An 18,922-nucleotide genomic window follows, 5' to 3' on the forward strand; every position below is an offset into this window, starting at 1 on the left:
ATGTTCAACATAGAGCATGCACAGTTTTCCTGTGTCTTGTTATTTGCAGAGAGCAAGACCAACTTTCCAAAACTGCCAGCTTTCACTAGGAAGTACTTTAAACACAAATAAAGAATGTGGTACAGGATATTTGGTACAGTGCATATTGGTCTGAAAGTTTGAAAGTTTGAGAAGGCAATCTTTAAAAAAAAAATTTCTTACTCTTGGGTTATTTATTTGTCATCTCTTCCCTCACCAAACACACACACTCAAAGGAAGAAGAACCTACTTAGGATTCCAGAATCTGAGTTGGTCTTATTTCTATGAAAATAAGAAACCTAAAACAATATAATTTGCTAATTTCTGCAACTACTTTTCAGCTTTCTGATTTCAGGATTGCTGGACCAAATTTTACAATGGGCATTAAGGCACACTATATTAAATCCATTGCATCTCAGTAGTGTTTTCATCTATAAGCTTCTAAGCATCTTCGGCTGTGTCTATCATCTATCTACATGAGAGTGTTTTAAAAGGTTCATGAGAAAATGGAATTGGATGGTAAATATTTTGGTGCAAGAAAATTTAAAATTCATGTATAGTTTTCTCATAATACCCACTTTGCATCAGCTTGTTGCAGATCATTTCTATTTTCCATGAGACCAATCCACAGGATCTGTAAACTTCAGTAATAACCATGTGTACCCTTCAATATTTTCCCTCTTCATCTTCACAAAGGAGTCCTCTTCTCAGGCCTGAAAGTATGGTTTGGGACCATCAGGGATGCAGACCTTATACCCACTCTTGCCAGTTTTGTGATCTCAGTCAATTTATTTAACATTCCTACTGTGCTTATCCTCCCTATAAAGCAGACACAACAACACTACCTGTAAGGTCAGCTGTGAGGTTGAAATGAGATATTCTGGGCAAAGTGAGACAAAAAGCTTGACTTAGAACCTGCTATTTTTATTATACTGATCACCTCTCCAAGTATCCACACAGCAGTGTTTCTTAGAGGAGGCTCACAGGACAACCACATTCAAATTTTCCAGGGAGTTAATAAAGAATGTGGAGTCTTAGTCCCTGCCTTCAGCAAAGCCTCATTTGAGAAGTCTGGAATATACTTTAGGGACTGGTATTTTTACTAAATGTTCCTCAATTCTGTGGCACTCAAATGTTTCAGAGCTGCTGAATTGGGGCTTCTGAGAAACATTTGTTGGTTAAGTTCTGTTTAATTGGTTTGCTCTGTAAATTAGTGAGTTTCCTTTAACCTGATCCTTTCTGCTTTGACTGGGTCTGAGCCTTGCCTACTCTCAAGAAATTCAGGCAATTCAAGACCTCTGTGTCCCAAATACTTGCCATTATTTAGCCTTCCAACATTGCAACCTCAGCCTCTGGATTTGTCTGGATAGGGGGCAGGGTCCTCTTCCCACTTGCAAGGGAAGAAGGGATGTCCTCCATCTCCATCACCCTTGCCACCCCTTAACTCCTTCTTAAGTATACATGCAAGAACAAGAACATGTGAGTCAGCTCCAGACCCTCCCACCCAGGCCTTCAATTGTGGTGAGAGAGACCCAAGGACAGAGGGATAAATGAGATGGTTGGGGCAGTGCTGGTGGCCCAGCCACCAATGTTGTAGCCAGCAGTCCTGACAGCTTGCAGCAGTCTTAGTGATAAGGAGCATACCCACCCTTTGCCCCTGCCATGCTTGGGTAAAAATGTCTTTGATAAGGTAAGGTAAAGTAGCTTCTTTAGCATTAAGGTGTTCTCCAATTATGCTAAAAGCTGGACAATCTTAGGAATATTTGATAAGGTTCAGCAGAGAGACAAAGACTCAGCTAGCATACTAACATACTAGAATTTTGCTATGTATGATCAGCCATTTGTGCAGGAGAAAGTTTGACGCATCCTGAAGGTGCTTCACCCTTGGGCTGAAATAGGCAAGGTCACTGTTTATGACCTCTTTCTCCTTGAAGAACTTGAAAATGACCCTGAACTTACACTGCAGATTTATCATGGATGTGAATGCTTGAACTTAAATTGACAAAGAAGCAAATCATGGGGAGAAGAGGGTTCAGCAAAAGATAGAACTACAGAATATAGAAGCAATTCGGCAGGCCCGGGACCTACCGAGGCACACGTGAATAGATGAAAAGATCATTCAGTTTTCTTAAGAAATCCTGTCTGAATCAGGAGAAAGTTCAAGGATTGGGCCCCCCACCCTCACCCCAGGGAGCCAACATGTCCATTAGATGCACATATTCTGGCCCACTTTTCCACAAGCTAATTTGCTTGTGGTCTCTATATGTTATCTCTCAAAGAAAAAACTAACAGGTTTGGAGGCTAAGTTCAAACTAGAGATACACATTTATAAGCTCCTTTGGCTCAAGAGCTAGAGATACGAAAGGCCATACTTCCCAAGTACTACGGTAAATGAAAGGGTGGCACTTGATCTTCTCCAGCCACAATACTCTAAGTGTGTGAACATTCCACAGACCCTTTATAAAGAACTCAGCTATTTTCCACCAAGACTCTCCCATGGGTTAGGCAGTTCCTTTCCGGGTCCAGGTCTCAGTTTCCCATCATGCATATGGGATCCAGTGGGCACTGCACATTACCTACCCTACATCCATTTCCTCCTCCTTGCATTGTAGCATGAATTCCATTCTGTTCCCTTATCCTCTGTCTTTTCTCCTGTGCAGCCACCTGCCTTCAGACACCTTGAACTCATCCTCTTGACCCCAGAAATTAGAATGACAAGTTGAAAGCAATCATATTTCTCTTGCCAATGACAAGTTCAAGGAGGTACAACTCTAGCAAATAAGACATAAACCACAATCTGAAGGAAGACTTCTGGGAAAAAAAATTTCATTCACTCTCAAGACAAAGCTATGAACAGAAAATTATCTTCTTTTGATTCTCTGAAAAATTTGAGTATTATTACATCTGGGATGACTGAAGATGCCCTCCTACCAGCTGGGAAAGGAAGCAATACTAAGAATAGATAACTTGAGGTCTTGGAGATAATCTTTAAGTGTATTTAACTGCCATTAAAGATAATCTGGAGGCTAGCATTGTGGTGTAGGATGTTAAGCCATTGGAGTTCCATATTGGAGTGCCAGTCTGAAGGCCAGCTATTCTACTTCTGATCCAGCTCCCTGCTAAAGCTGGAGAGGTAGCAGAAGATGCACTAAGTGTTTGGGCACCTGCACCCATACAGAAGACCAGAAAGAAGTTCGTGGGTCCTGGAACCTGGATTTGGCATGGCCCAGCCCTGACTATGGTGGCCATTTGGGGAATAGAAAAATAGACAAGCAATACCTCTCTGTGTCCCTCCCTTTTTCTGTTATTCTACCTTACAAACAAACAATTTTCTAAAAGTGTTCTAAGCTTCCTGGTACTTGCAAGCCCACGCATCCAACTAACAGAGTGGAGGTAACAACACATTCAAAGCATTTGTAAGGGCCTACAAACATAAACTACACAGAAATGCATTATTTCATGGTAAGTAAAATGTAAACCAATACCTTGTTATTATCACTGAAAGTTCAATTTTTTTTGTCTTTCAGATCTTCATGAATTTTATTTTTTAAGAACATTAAAATTAAACAATTCCCAAGAGTAACTAACGTTACTTCAGCATAAAGGAAGAATAAATAGGAAGATGAAAAATAGAAAATTCGGTCTTGGATTTTCTGTGACAACTGCTAGATTAGGTCAGGAAAAAGGCCCAGTACTATTGCCATCATCCTTCTTTTTTTTTAAGATTTTTTTTTAATTGAAAAGACAAATATACATAGAGGAGAAGAGACAGGGAGGAAGATATTCTCTCCACTGATTCACTCCCCAACGTGGCAACAACGGCTGGAACTGAGCGGATCTGAAGCCAGGAGCCAGAAGCTTCTTATGGGTCACCGACGTGGGTGACCTTTACTGCGTTCCAAGGCCACAAGCAGTGATCTGCAGGGGAAGTGGGTCATCCAGGATACGAACTGACATCCATATGGGATCCTGGTGTGTGCAAGGCAAGGACTTTAACCACTAGACTACCTCGCCCTTATCCTTCTTGATCTGAGCCCCACCCTGCCCTTGGACCTGAATGTCCAAGGCAGTTTAGTCTTGCTAGAGTATTTTGTTTAACTCCTTTCACTATGCTTCTATGTATCATTTTCTCTCTGTGCTTCTTTAAACTCCCTATTGTAATCACATTGACTAGAATGACAACAAAAGACAGAGATAATCAACGTCAAAATATAGCCTGATTTTATCCCCCAACACCTGCAGCTGGGCCACTTTCAAATTCACTTGGAACCTTACGGATGGCTTTTCTCTCTCCCTTCACAGAGCAAATCACAAGACCAAGGAGATTGAGATAAGTCAGTACTCTGCTCTCTTCTCCAGGTACTGCTTAATTCTAAGTGTGTTTTCAACTGGGGATTTAGTGCAGAACAAGACAGTGCCTGAAACATCTTTTCTTTATTTTTAAATGATCAGTAACTAAGATCCTGCCTCCAGGACACACGGAGTGTCCATGCGGGTCCTAGCAGCCACTTATGAGCTCTTTTCTAATCTCAACGTGGAGTACGATCCTCACCTAGCAGCAGGAATGATTGAAATGAAAATTCCTGGTTCCTAAGAGGCATATAATTCCTGGAAAACAGAGCGTGGACACCAGAAGGAAACTGCCCAGAGACTGCTATGAGGAATGACAGTGTGTGCCATTGCTCCTAAGGCTTCAAGGGACGTCAGAGCTATTGAACCCAGCTGCTTCCCTGAAGAGATTAAAGAGCCGAAGAGCTCAACTAATGTGCCAAATACCACATAGCTTGCCCATGGTGGCGCACAGTGGCAGTAAAAGGAACCACAGTAGGCAGCTTCTCTATTTAGCTCATACCGAATGCTATACATTTCTTTTTTTTTTCTTTTTTTTTATTGTTATTAACATTGTATTATGTGATACAGTTTTATAGGCACTGGGGATTCCCCCTACCCCTCCTATACCCCTCCCCCCAGGTCTCAAACTAATCCATTGTAGTCAATACTATTAACCCCTATTTTCAAAATGAGAAAAGAGTCTCTTAGAGATAGTAAATATTTCCCAGATGTCTGGCAGCCATCTAGTTTTAATTTTAAAGATTTATTTTATTTTTTTAATTTATTTAGAAAAACAGAGTTACAGAGAGGAGAGTCATAGTGTGAGAAAGAGAGTGATATTTCATCTGTGGTTCACTTCCCAAATCGCCACAATGACCATAGCTGAGCCAATCCAAAGCCAGTATCCAGGAGTTTCTGCCAGGTCTCCCACATGGGTACAAGGGTACAAGGCACAAGGACTTGAAACATCCTCTGCTGCTTTTCCAGACCATAAGCAGGAAGCTTTATCAGAAGTGGAGCAGCCAGGCCATGAACCAGTGCCCACATGGGATGCTGGCACCACAGGTGGAGGCTTACCCTACTATGCTATGGCAATGGCCCCAGCCACTGATTTTTAAAACCTTCTGAAGATAGTTTTCCAACTCAGAGCTAGATGATTCTGAAGTCTACAGAAACAGTCCACCCCGCCAGGTTACACATGATGCCAGCTACCAGGACTAACCTTACCATACCAAGAGAACGCTCACATCCTGAAGAAAACGCAATTGGGGTAAGATACTTTCATAGCTCCTCATGATTACTGAGTTGTAAGCAATAGTCAAGAAAGACAAGTCCCATAATGTGGACTAAACCTTCTTAGTAGTTGTTGGAGATTGATATGGCATCTAGACACAACATAAGTAGGTCTCCTTCCAAAGCACAGCTCCTGTCTCCCTAAAGGTAATGGTTGGTGAGAAACAAGATGAAGGTTCCTTTTTTCCTTTAAGTATTAAAACAAATCACCTTGACTTTATCCTTTCGGATCTTCCCTATTTATCAGGTTGACATTTTGAAATTTGGGTTTGCTATGAAAATAGCTTATCCAATGAAAGAGCATTGTGTTGGGCCAATGTCTTTTTTGAGCTCTGTGATTCCTGGTTGCATTGTTCTGTTTTGCTGCAGAATTACCATTGCTATTTTTAAGTCACTGCCGTAGATTTGTCAGCTTTGGAGCCACTCCTGCTCTTGGCTGTGCAGGCTCCAGCCGCCTTTTCAGCTCTACTGATGAGCCTTCCCATGTGGAATACTTTTATGGCTCCTCATCTGTTTATAATTGCTTCTCAAAAACTAAAAAATTGTGTTTGTGCCCTACTTTTTTTTTCTCCCTATCTGTATTACCCCTCTAGCTGAAGTAATAACCTGTCATGCTTAAACAATTAGTGTAATGCAGAGAACACTCGGGCCTCCCCACACTGCTAATGGAACCAAATGTGGCTTGAGAAAGTCAGATAAAAATGTGCTTTACAAGGGCCTGTGCTGGAATCTGGCAAGCCACCTTTACACATGCAGCTGATACCACCATACTGGGTATTTCTCAAGGGTAGCAAGTGTCTTTCACCTGGAGTCTGAAACTCAGCAAGGTGAAACCATGCCTCAAATACAACCTGCATACTAGACATGGCATCTTACACTCAATGTGATGTCACAGTGTTAATTACACCCATGTCGTCTAATGAGTGTTCAGTTTCAAAGTGTGATTCTGAGACACATCTCTGGTTTCAGATCATACAAAACTTGGTTTCATCCATTCCCTAATTTACTCACTTATTCATTAATTCATTGATTCAAGTACTGTTAAGCACAGTTTTTCAAGACTCTCATTCCATGATATCCATCACCTGGTTTAAGAGCTACATGACCAGGCCTCATTGATGAACCAGCATATGCCAGGATCCTACATGGGTGCTGCTCCACTACCCATCCAGCTCCCTGCTTGTGGCCTGGAAAAGCAGTAGAGGATGGTCCAAAAGCCTTGGAATCCTGCACTCGCATGGGAGACCTGAAGAAGCTCCTGCCTCCTGGCTTCAGACCAGCTCAGTCCTACCTGTTGCAGCCGCTTGGGGAGTGAACCAGTAGACGGAAAATCTCTCTGTCTCTCGTTCTCTCTGTAAACTGCCTTTCCAATAAAAATAATTTTTTAAAGAGCTACTTTATAAACCAGTCATGAATTACATTGAATTAAGTTATGAACCTTTGCCTTTTAACTACTGGAAGTGTAAATAGTGAGTAACGCTGATGAGCCCTTAGCAAGAGACGAAACAACACTGATATAAGAACATAGATTCTGGAGCCAGTGGACAGTGGCCTCAACTTTGATTTGACTACTCACTACCCATCTGACCTTGGGGAGATGACTCAACTTCTCTGGGCTTTAGTTTGTTCATCTGTAAAATGTGAATATTTGGAAGTATCTACTCCCATAGAGGAGTTACAAGGCCTAAATATAAGCAAGAAAATCTCTTAAGTCAGAGCCCTCAAGTGCTTCCTGTTGTGTGTCAAACTGAGCACTCCATAAAACTATCTCAGTTAAATCTATAATATGGAAGTTACTGTTATCCCAGTTTGAAAATGAGATAATCAACTCTCAGAAAAGTTAAGTAGCTTGCCCAAGGTTGTGCAGGTATAATTAGGAGTGCAGCCAAAAGTCCAATCCAGGCATTCTGCCAACAGAGGCCACTTCCTTAATTACTCTGCCACCCTGGCACCCAGCTATCCAGCCAAGTAATGTATAGTAATGTATACATTGTATATAACGTATAACATTGTTTAGTAAAGTGTAAACAGTTCTAGAGAGAGTATAACCCTCAGCAACATGGGCCTCATTGTTAAACTTGAGGGATCCTTGATTTTCTGAATTTACACTTTAATTTTAATGATGACTATGGAATTTTTCTGTACTCTGAAAGAAATGAATTTAGCAGCAACTAAGAGTCCTTACTGCATTAGCTGCTATTCCAGAATCAATTTTATTAAAATAGAACTTGACCCCACCAAAAATGATGAGTTCTTTGTACATATTCAAAGATAAATGCTTACCATTTGTATTAACAATTATATGTACTAGAAAATGCCATGTTTACAATGAAATGATGGACTGAACATCTGAGAAATTCAAACATTTCTTTCCTTCTGTGCATAGAACATCGAGTTTGAGTAGGGCAGGGGCCATGATTTTATCAGGAGTCTTCACATCCTTCAGGGACTCTCTGTCACACTATGCAGTTTTACACTCCATCAAATAGATTTTCTTTGTTGAAAAAGCAAAAATGGCCCATCACCTAGCATTTGGTTACTTATCATAATTAGAGTAATGTAAGCTACTGATAATGAATATTATATTGGATAGAAATAAGAAAAATTAATAGACTAGTTGAAATAATGGCTAACTTTTATTATAGGTTTTCTGTGCAACATTTTCTGTACATCATGATTCTATAGTTACATATAGCTATATAAGCATACATATTATAACAACATTGTGATTCTAAAGGTAGATACTCTTATTGTCTCTTTATTTTAGATGTGATAAGAGAGTTGAATTATCTTAGCCCAAGAGTGGCAAAACACAATCTAATATTTCCTGAAATTTGTGCTCTCCCATTCAAGATGTCTCAGAGTGACAAGTACTCAGTATGGGACTACATTTCCCAGCTTCCTTTGCATCTTTGTTAGCTCACATGATCCTTACTCATAGAAAGCAGTCAAAGGGATGTCTCCTCTAACCCACTTGACCCCTGGCTGTGTCCTGTCCACATGCTCTGCCAATCTTCTGGTTGGATGCAGATAATGCTAGGATTCTAGAGACAGAAGCCCATCTGCAGTTCTTCTGTCTGTATCACAACATGGGAAGCTGCTCAGCAGGAACATGGACATTAGATTGTTATAGGAGTGAGAAATAAACTTCTGTTGTGTCAGCACTGTTCATTTGGGGTGTATTTGTTCTTAACTCATATACAAGATTACTCTGGAGAGCCCAGGTAGGAAGCAATTCAAGAGAGTCTGCAAACTTCCCGGCACTGGTGCCATGCCTCTCAGGAAAGGAGGCCGTGAGCTCCTTGCTCTGCATGGTTCAGCACAGAAATGCAAGGAGGACAGAGAGAGGATTAAGACTCAGAAATGCAAGGAGGACAGAGAGAGGATTAAGACTCAAAGGAACTGTTCTGAAGAGGGTCCAGGCTTACTTGTGTCTCAATGCATTGCATTTATCTGTCCCCAGTTGGTGTCAAATAAACACCAACTTCTTTAACCTGAAGCTTTAACCTCAGCTTTCTGAGAATCCACAAAAAAAAAAAAAAGCACTTTGAAAGAAAAAGAATTATTCTGGGCACCTTCCTGAGTGATATATTTAATGCTGTAAAATGGCAAAATATGCTCCCAATGGAGCTACACTCTACTGGTACAAGATTGAGTGTAGCAACCACCAATGTGTTTAGGTGCTGCCTGGACTTAAGAAATGTAGATTTCCAAGCTCATACCTCACACCTCCCCTACACTTATTCTCCACCATCCTAGTTCTCCAGGTCAGTACATACGTCATTTATGGGCTGAGTTTCCTGATGGTTATGATTTTTAAAATCTCTGGCCTCAGAGTGCTATAATTAGCTCTTGATGATGTAATTAGTTACAAAATTTAATGGGGTATCGTGGGACACCTAGAACCTTTCCAAACGTATCCACTGCATTTACTTAGGGGCTCAATCCACTTCACCAACCAACTACTTATAAAACTAGGGCTCCCACGGTGACATAATTCACCCACTCCTAGTGAACACTGCACACTGACCTACGCCGTAACACGAGGTTGAAAATATTATAAATGTTGTCAGTGACCAGTAACTCACAAGCGTTCTCATTACCTTCCTAGCGGCTGAGGCAGGTGTGCTGAAGTTGGCACCATGGGATACATTAGACATGATGTAGGGAATTAGTCATGAGTCCCCATAAGGCATGTTTCTCTCCCACTGTGGGGCTGCCGAAGCTTTAACGCGAGAGCTGTTGGTGTGAAAACTGAACATTCTTTGGCAGCTTCGACGCTGTCTAATGAGAGCTCTCGAGCCAGCCCTGAGTTCACGTAAGGGGGAGGTTGTCCTTTCCACCCTCCCTTCAGCTGCCACCCCCATCACCATGAAGGGTGCCAGAAGTGAATCCAGGCACAGTCCTGATGCAACATTTAAAGACCTGGCTAGCCAGCTTAGTGCTCAGGGCACATGCCCACTGGCTGGCTTGGATCTGCTTATGTTTCCAGGGTTTACATTTCAAATGTGAAGTAGCCACCGCCCCCCCGCATAAAGCAGAATGGAGTTAAACTGATAGTGTGTTCAAAGAGACTTCATCAGGTAGAATAACCACAAACAGCAAAATCCTGTTCTGTTAACAAGTGCCCTCATCAGTAGAGAGGACACAGTTCCTTTTGGAAGTCTCTGGGGATCCTTTGGAAAATTTTAGAATGAACACAGTAAACCGATTGCCTGGAGCCTTTCAACAGAACTTGGATACACAGATGAGCAAGCAGCATACCCGCATTTATTGCTGGGATTGGTTCTGACATTTGAAATCATTGGTAACTTGGAAGGGAAGGAGAGGACAACTTCCAAGGAAAGAAACATGTAGAAAGTATGTATGACTTAGCGAGAGTGAGAAAGGTTCCTCAGTAGAGAATGTGAATTACAACACAATTTGGTCACATCAGAAATCTCTTGAAGGCTGTTGCTTTGGTGTAATAGGCCAATCATCGTCTCCTGTAAGTGCCATCATAACATGTAGATGCTGGCTTGTGTCCCAGCTGCTCCACTTCCATTCCAGCTCCCTGTTTCTGAGCTGGGAAAGCAGCAGAGGACGGCTCTTTGGGCCCCTGCACTCATGGGGGAGCTCCAGGTGCGTGGATTCAGATCTATTCAGCTCCTGCCATTGCTGCTATTCAGAGAGTGAACTAGCAGATGGAAGATCTCTCTATCTCTTCTCTGTAAAATCTACCTTTCCAATAAAAATAAATAAATCTTTTAAAAACTCCTGAAGACTAAAGAGTGGTTCTAATGCTAAATGGAAAAATGTAGGCAACAATCACAGCTCAAAATCTGCTGCTTGAATCTGACTTGAGTTTGGCCTACAAGCATTGGAGGAACCTGGAAGAAATTTCAGGAAAATACAAAGGCTCCTGCTCCCTTTCACATGAGGCTCTCTGGATCACTGATACCCTCCCTCCTGGTGAAAAGCTTGTTTTAATCTCAGACTCAGCTTCCACCTGCCAAGCTCTGCTGTTGTCTGCCTTAAGTCTTCCCAACTTTCTTCCTGGAATAGAGACTACACAGGGTAATATAGAAGATTCCACTTAAAGCACTAAGAGACAGCTTGCTCCTCCTAAACCACAGAGAGGGAGAGAAATGTGTATTCTGAAAGCTTCAAGCCCTGTTCAAGGAAGTGGCTTGACCCTTGGCTGAGTAAGAGTTTGTTTTAAAGGGTCAAAGATTTATAGAAAGGATCTGATTTTATATACCAGTCGTTGTGTGGCTAACATGACTCAGGGTGAGAGCAGGCTAGAGTATATCACAGGAAAATAAACGGTACAATAGTGAGCCCTAGCCTGTCCATCTGCAGTTCAGGATGCTGCTTTGGGGCTGGAGCGAAAGAAGAGCCACAGCAGCCCACGTTCTCTTTCTCCCTGGGGTTAAACATGGCATGCCCTTAGAAGAGTAGTCCATGAATCATGACTGTCTCTGGCCCCATCAGGTGGGTGTCTGAAAAACTCCCCTGGCTCCCCCTTCAGCACCCATTGCCTCCCATTCACTATGTTAATTCCCTCAGATACACACCAAGAGACTATTAGCTTCCTCCTACCATCTCCCTAGTATTCATGTTACTCACCCTACCATGTTTCCTGAAAGGTAACCAGACACAACTCCTTTGCTGAATGCAACTTCAAGGAAAAGGCAAGGTAATCCATGAATCACTCCAATTCCTTTACCTGCCAGTTCAGGATATCATGGTCTCCCCCAACTCATCTTTCAAAGTTTCCCCTACTCATAACCCATGCTTTCTTTGCTCAAGTGGAACATGTTTTCCAAGCACACAGCATATTTCACTTCCAGCATGACTTGATCTATGATATTCCCTCTTCCTTTGGAAGTGTGATGTCCAAACCACAGGTACGACCCAATAGTGCCTCTGCCTGCCCATGCCACTGTATAGTTTCCTTGTAGTAATGTCCTGCTCCCGCTGTCTCCTATGTTGAGCAATGTCAAACACCTAACTGAATGCACCTGTCCCACCGGCTCTTGGATTCTGCTCTGAGCAGTTACATTTTTCCTTTGTAATGAAGGTATATCTTTTTATCTTTTCCATATTTTATCTTCTGTAGATTCCAAGAGGTCAGGAAGCCACATCTTATCTTTAGTCCCCTAACTATGTAATTCAGTAGGTATCTTACATTCTTGAAGTTGGATGAGTATGTTAATGGATGCAGTTTTATCTTTTGCTGCTCATAAAATGTTCTGCCTTTTGCCTCAGAACACCAACCCCAAAGTCAAGCTCAAGGTTCATCTCCATAAGGTACCCTCAAACAACCTCAGACCCCACCAACTCTTCTGCTGAAAATATGGTCTATATGCCCAAAAGGCTCAGCAAGTATTCCCTCCATGTCTACCACTGGCTTTAATTTTATTAAATATAAGATCTTAAATCTGAGCTCAAAGGATAGAATTAGGAAGACCACAAAGCCTCTAAGATGAAATACATTTCTGAGTAAATTCCAAAGCTCCATGTCCCCCACCTCCCAATGTCAAGAAAAATCTCTGTTGTGAGAAAACAGCACAAAGTAGAAACTGCTGTTGAACATCTTTTACTATTGCCTCCAGAGGCCAGCCAAGGCTCAGACTATCCTGGAATGGCCCATAGTATACCTGAAGAGACCACTGTCTTGTCTTGCCCTATTTCCCACTTAACCAGCTCCTGGCTGAGGCAGTGGGCAGAGCTGGGTAAGGGCACAATCACCAACCAGCCAAATAAGCTAAGGAGCGTGGTGAGCTAATACCAGCATTGAAATGGTGGAAGGGCACTTGGCCTTCCAGTATTACTTTTCTTCATTTGAAATTCTACGATGAGGCGGGGCAGGCAATGCCAATGCTGCAGGAAACCCATGAGTGCTGAGTAGCTCTGCACAGTTAAAGAGTAAACCCATAAAGGAACTGATCTCTGGAGGAGGGTCTGGCTCCGTCCTGAAGGCTCTGGGCTGAATCCTCACCCACATTCTGTCTCCGCCCTTTCTGCTGGCCCAGCTGGCATCAGCTACCCTGGTGCCTCAGAGCAACGCAAGGTCTTCAGAGGGCCAGAACCCACATGTGTTGAATTAATATAAAATAGCCTTTGTAAAACGTAACGCTTTTGAGAGCAAGTGCTAGCAAAGAAATGTCAGAATTTCACTTGGGGTTGAGTGGCAGGAAATAAGCCCTGTTACCAGCTATACCATATTGTGTGTGTATATATATATGTACATATACATGCATACATGTACATACATACATACATATATATACACAATCTTAAAGTTACACATAGCAACTTTAACTGTTTAATGAAAGAGCTGATTTTACAGAAGTAACAAAACAAAACAGGGAAAAGATGATTCGTGACTTTTAACAAGATAAATTCCTTTGGGCTTCTCCTTGATTTAAGTCATGGTTGCTGTTGCAAACCCAGAAACATCAGTAGCAGCTAGTACAGGCATGGTTTCGATAAAACTCTGCTAAGTAATGATGATCCCACCTTATTTAGACAAGTCAGGGGTCAATATGGCCTTATTTGCTTCTGTTTTTCATTAGTGTGCTCTCTCTGTGTAGCATCACACTTCCTACCAGCTCCCGGAATACACAGAGGATTCATGCCTCAGTTCTGCCTGTATTAAGAATGCAGCCATAGCAACTACTAGCATTAATGAACTATTTGCTTATGCAGTAATAATTAACTTCCATTACATTACTTTGTGTGATTACTTTCTTAATTGCCTGAATTATGCATCCATTTAATATTTAATAACCATTCTCAGAAATCAGACACTGGTAAAAAACAAATTGCTCACAGTTTCCTTGCAATAATTAAGCTCACAAGAATAAATGAAACCTTTTAAAAACGAATGCCTTGTGATTATATCCTTGCATATAGAACAAGATCCTAAATTAGTTATTTATTAAATCTAAATTTAAGTCCAAATAGTGCATTTTTCACTTTCACCCCGGGAAATCAACCTGCACCGTACCTGATATCAACCACAGAATTAAGTGCCTTCTATTTTTCTTTGGGAGTCACAAACTGCATTAATATTTATTGCCATGCAAAATTCAAAAGTCCTTAAAATATTGTGTGTTTATTATTTACTTCAGCCTGGCATCTCTTTCATACAAGGTAAGTAAGACGTTTAGCGGGAGATTAAAGTGTTAGGAAATGAGATCAATAGCCCTCCATTAAGACGGGCTATTGTGAGCCTCATCTATTCTTTTCGGCTTCCTAATCCTTCCCCTGACTTGTGCACACACACACACACACACACACACACACACACCCATTCATTCACCTCCAACCTTCTGAAAAGACAGTGCAAACGCACATATGCAATCTGATTTTAACCAGGCAGAAGGAGATTCATGGCCACTTATCCTCAGACGCTGCCACTCAGAGCCAGGCAGTCTGATTTCCATGCCTTTGCAGGTGGCCAGAGAGCTCTCTGAGAACCCCCCTCTGTCCTTCCACAGCACCCAAGCAACGCAACATGCTCATTTGCAAAGAGATAATGCTATTATCCTGTTGTACATCAACCTCAGGCCCCGCCGGCTTGCGAAGGCATCACTGTCTTAAATAAAATGAGCGACTGCTTTACTGCAGGTTTTCCTGGTGAATGGATTCCATTGAATCTGGACAAGACAGGGTTTTTTTTTTTTCTTTTCTTTTTTTTTTTCCGTTCCCAGGACTCCAGATGTAAAATTGTTCTGCCATCCCACATTGATTATGGCAGCCATGTGCAGATATGTTTATCTCAACCATAACCGTGTTAGGCTTGAACGACAGGGACACTGGGATGCTATTTAGCCACTGTTACCAAGTGCATACATAATATACACAATATAATGTGTGCCACCGCCTGGAACAGAGAGGAGGGGCGATCTTGGAGCATTTTGTACCAAATGGGATAATCCAGAAACATAGTTGCCACCAAAGAGATTACACAGAGAGCGCCAAGCACATCAATGGGATGAAGCATTTTCCTATCAGAAAGGAGACTCTTTGGCCAGGGCATAGACTTAGCCAAGCAGAAGGGGTGGAGTGGGGAGGGAAAGACAGGCTGATTTGTGGAGAACAACTGGAGTTTCAGATGCCGCAAGCCACAATGGCTGTTCTTCTGAGTTTCTAAACTGAGTGAAATTGATGCCAATCTCACCGACTGTTGTTGCAGTGGGCAGAGTCGTCAGGATTTGTTTCTTAAAGTGATCTCCCAGCCTGGAAGGCTCTGAGCTGCTAGCAAGGCAAGGTTAGAGAGAAAATGACGGTAGTATGTTGATGCTTCACAGACCTCATGATAGTTTCCGTCTGTCATTATTTACGTCTGACTAGATGCGTCATGTCAGCCACCTAGAAGGCACTTGAAAAGGAAGTTCCTGCCTGCCTCTGCTGTCGCGCAGCCGGGCTGGGATACCGTAATTTTTGTATCACTACACGTAGGGGAAGCTTGCTTCACTCTTTCAGTAATGACACACAGAAGAAATAGAAACAGCCATGTTTAAGTTCTTATAACACGTGCTTTTAAGAGGCCTCATCAGCACAGCTCAGAAAATGACCTCCCCAAAAAAGTGAATTTAAATCAACACAAAGACACTTATCCAAAGGTCAGATTTAATTGGATTTGTTTCAGCTGTTTTGCCAATATTTTAGGTAAAGGTAGTTTTCTTTGGCTTTGGGTTGGGGACGTTGTGGTGACAGGCAATCACTTAGAGGGGGGAAAGCTGTACAACAAACATTTGATCAAATTTGTTCATGTTACTTAATAGCATGCTACATAATTTTTATAAATCCCATCAGCGTTACTGTAAATAAAGCCACATGAAAAGCTTTTGGTTCATCACTATATTCTGGGCTCTGTTCAGGATGTATTTTCAAACAGGATAAATTTATCTAAAAACAATACACAGAGGGGCCTAACTGCAGGGATTTTAAATATGAGGTAGTCATTTCAAGTATCGGGAAAAAAATCACTAACATGGCCAAAAATAAAGTAAGATATTTAAGCAGCCTTTCACCAAAGCACTCTTAATAAATTAAGGTCCCACCATTCTATACCTATCCCTGGCCAAGCAAAGTAATGCTCCCAGCAAAGATTTTCAAATGTTAATTTATTGGCGTCATTTTACACTGCCAAAACCTGCAACTGAGCCTTAGCAGGAAGCACATTTTTAAAAAGCCAAAAATATTTCCATCTGTTTCAAAACACACAGTACTCAAAACCATGTTCAGCATGCACATTTGAAGATACAAAAGCATATAAATGCCAGTGTTGGGTTGATTACAGGACATATGCAATTTGTAATTTCCTTCATGTACATAAATTGGTACAGAGGCTTGAAGGTACAACCACAATTCTCATATGCCTTAGGATACCGTGCTTATAAAGGGTTCAGCAAGATTGTGTATTTGAACAGTAACTAAGATGGTCATATCTAGGGAATGAATCGTTATTCTACCACGAGGAATTTATATATTACAGAGAAAAATGGAAATCTGGTCTGTGGTCACAGGGCCATACACTTAGCAGGATGCCCCGACAACAGTGCTAACTGAACACGTCCTTTTCCATGTCCGGCTGCCTCCCAGATATCCTGGATTATGCAGCACTTGATATTTGTATTTAGATAGAAGTGATTATGTTGCTGAAGTCTGCCCGAGCCGTGCGCACAAAAGCTGGGATGATGGAGCCCTCTTCCTCATTTTAAAGATCAGCTGCTCATCGCAAGAAATGATTTTGTTTTGAATGGATACATGTGTGTTTGTGTCATGTGTTTATGCATTTCAAGTCTAACACTTTAAGATCAGAATGCAATGAAATGTCTCACACACACATCCATTTTTAGATGACTGCCAAATTTGCATTTTAACCACAGTGGCTGTCTTAAACTACTAAGACAAGTACAGTAATTTGAAGTGGAATCAATCAAGTTCTCATAAACCCTTAAGATTTTTTTTTAATAATTACAGTCCAGCACACATCTTAAAATACTTAAAAAACAAACCAAAAAACACCACTGATTTGCCTAAGGCATTTTTCTTACCTCCTGCCCAAGCTACTTGTGAGTTGTGGCAAAAAATGAACGGTAGGTGGCAGTCAAACCACTGAACTACTTCGAGGTTTCATTAACTAGAGGCTGTTAAGAGTAATAGGAAAGTAGCAGTATTTTTCCATTTTAAAGAATTCATTTTATAATTAATCTTGAAATTTTACATTTCTAAGGTCCCAAGCTCCTGAAATAGTGAGTTGATCGTATCCTTAAGAGAATGAGCCCAGATAAAAGTGATTTAATTCAGGAATCCTTTCTGCTCTGTTTTGGTGATTCCTCCCTTCCCCCAAACCCCCGTTATTATAGTTTTAATGTGGGTCTTTATGCAGCTTGGTTGTTGTGGACACGATCAGCACATTCTTGGACTGGATCCCAGGACTTTGTAAGCAATGCTTGTATAGCTTTGGGCAGGTTTTTAATAAACCTGCAGGAACTTTTTCTTCCCGGGTCTTATAACTGGAATGCAGCAAGGCCCGCATGTGCCTCAGAAGCTAGACCGGCTTGGGGGCAGAAAATTACACATTGGAAAGCAAGACACAGAAGTAGGGACTTGTGGACAGTGTGTGTGCAGACTGTTAGTGCAAAGCAGCTCACTACCGCATGTCTGCCGGAACCTGGAGCGCCGTGGGGTCTGCAGAGTGGAGGTCTAGGTGCCAGGCACACAAGAGAGCGTTCATATAATTTTGCTGCACGAATCATTGAGCCTCCAGAATCCAGGGCTACTTATTTCTCAGATGACTCTATCCTGGCTAGTATCTGCTGTTGCCTTCCTTCTTCAGACAACAACCAAGCTGCATTCTCAACTCCCGGCAGCTGCTGTTCCCTCAAACCTCCCCACTGATGGGACTGGGGCACTGGGGGCTGGGGCCACACCGGTCCGGCAGGCTGTGGCTCCCATCTGGTCAGTTTGCAATGTAGACAGTGCCTTTCCTATGGATTGCTGGCCACGTGGCTTCTACAACCCTAAACTCACGCCGCAGATTAAGACAACTCTAGACTAAAAGCTAGTGTCCATCTCAAATGTGAGGACATTTAAAACAGCGTCTGTTTCACAGGCTTATTGTAAGAACTAAATGAGTTGGAACACATAAAAACCTTTAGACTATCGTCATGCTCACGGCGCACCCTCGTGGGATATTTGTTATTATTACATTTTATTACCACATTTGTCTTATTATTGTTTACCATTGAACTAGGCTTGACTATAATGTTACAAAAATGTTTTACTGTACATTCAATGAGAGTCACTGGCACAATACGTGAACTTGGTTATTATTTACCCCACCCCTCAAAAAAAACTTGGATCACAAGATAGTATCAGTCAGAAATTAGGCACTTTCTATTAAGAACTAGAAGACTTAAGGCCAAAAAAGGAGCATTTTTATGTCAGATGGGTAAAATAAAACTTTCAGTTAGATGAACAGAAATGAGTTCCTGGCAAAGCCAGAGACACAAGAAAAAAACTTGTATAATAGCAAAACCACTGTATACATGGAAAGGGGTGTCTTAAGGTGACCAAAGCTTGATGTACCTTTTTTCATCCAGTTTAGAAGCAAGAAATAATCAGCACCCCAAAATGTCCCAGCTCACAGCTCTCCGTCCCAGCCCACCTGAGTTCTGAAGATACTTTCCAAATAGTGAAAGCTCCCTGCACTATTTCTAATTGACGTTGAGGTTTTTCTCTGTTTAAGTGAGAGCCTTCAGGACAATGCTTTTGACAA

Source organism: Ochotona curzoniae, unplaced genomic scaffold (assembly GCF_017591425.1).
Source record: "Ochotona curzoniae isolate NIBS_2020 unplaced genomic scaffold, NIBS_Ocur_1.0 contig_2210, whole genome shotgun sequence".
Taxonomy (NCBI): domain Eukaryota; kingdom Metazoa; phylum Chordata; class Mammalia; order Lagomorpha; family Ochotonidae; genus Ochotona; species Ochotona curzoniae.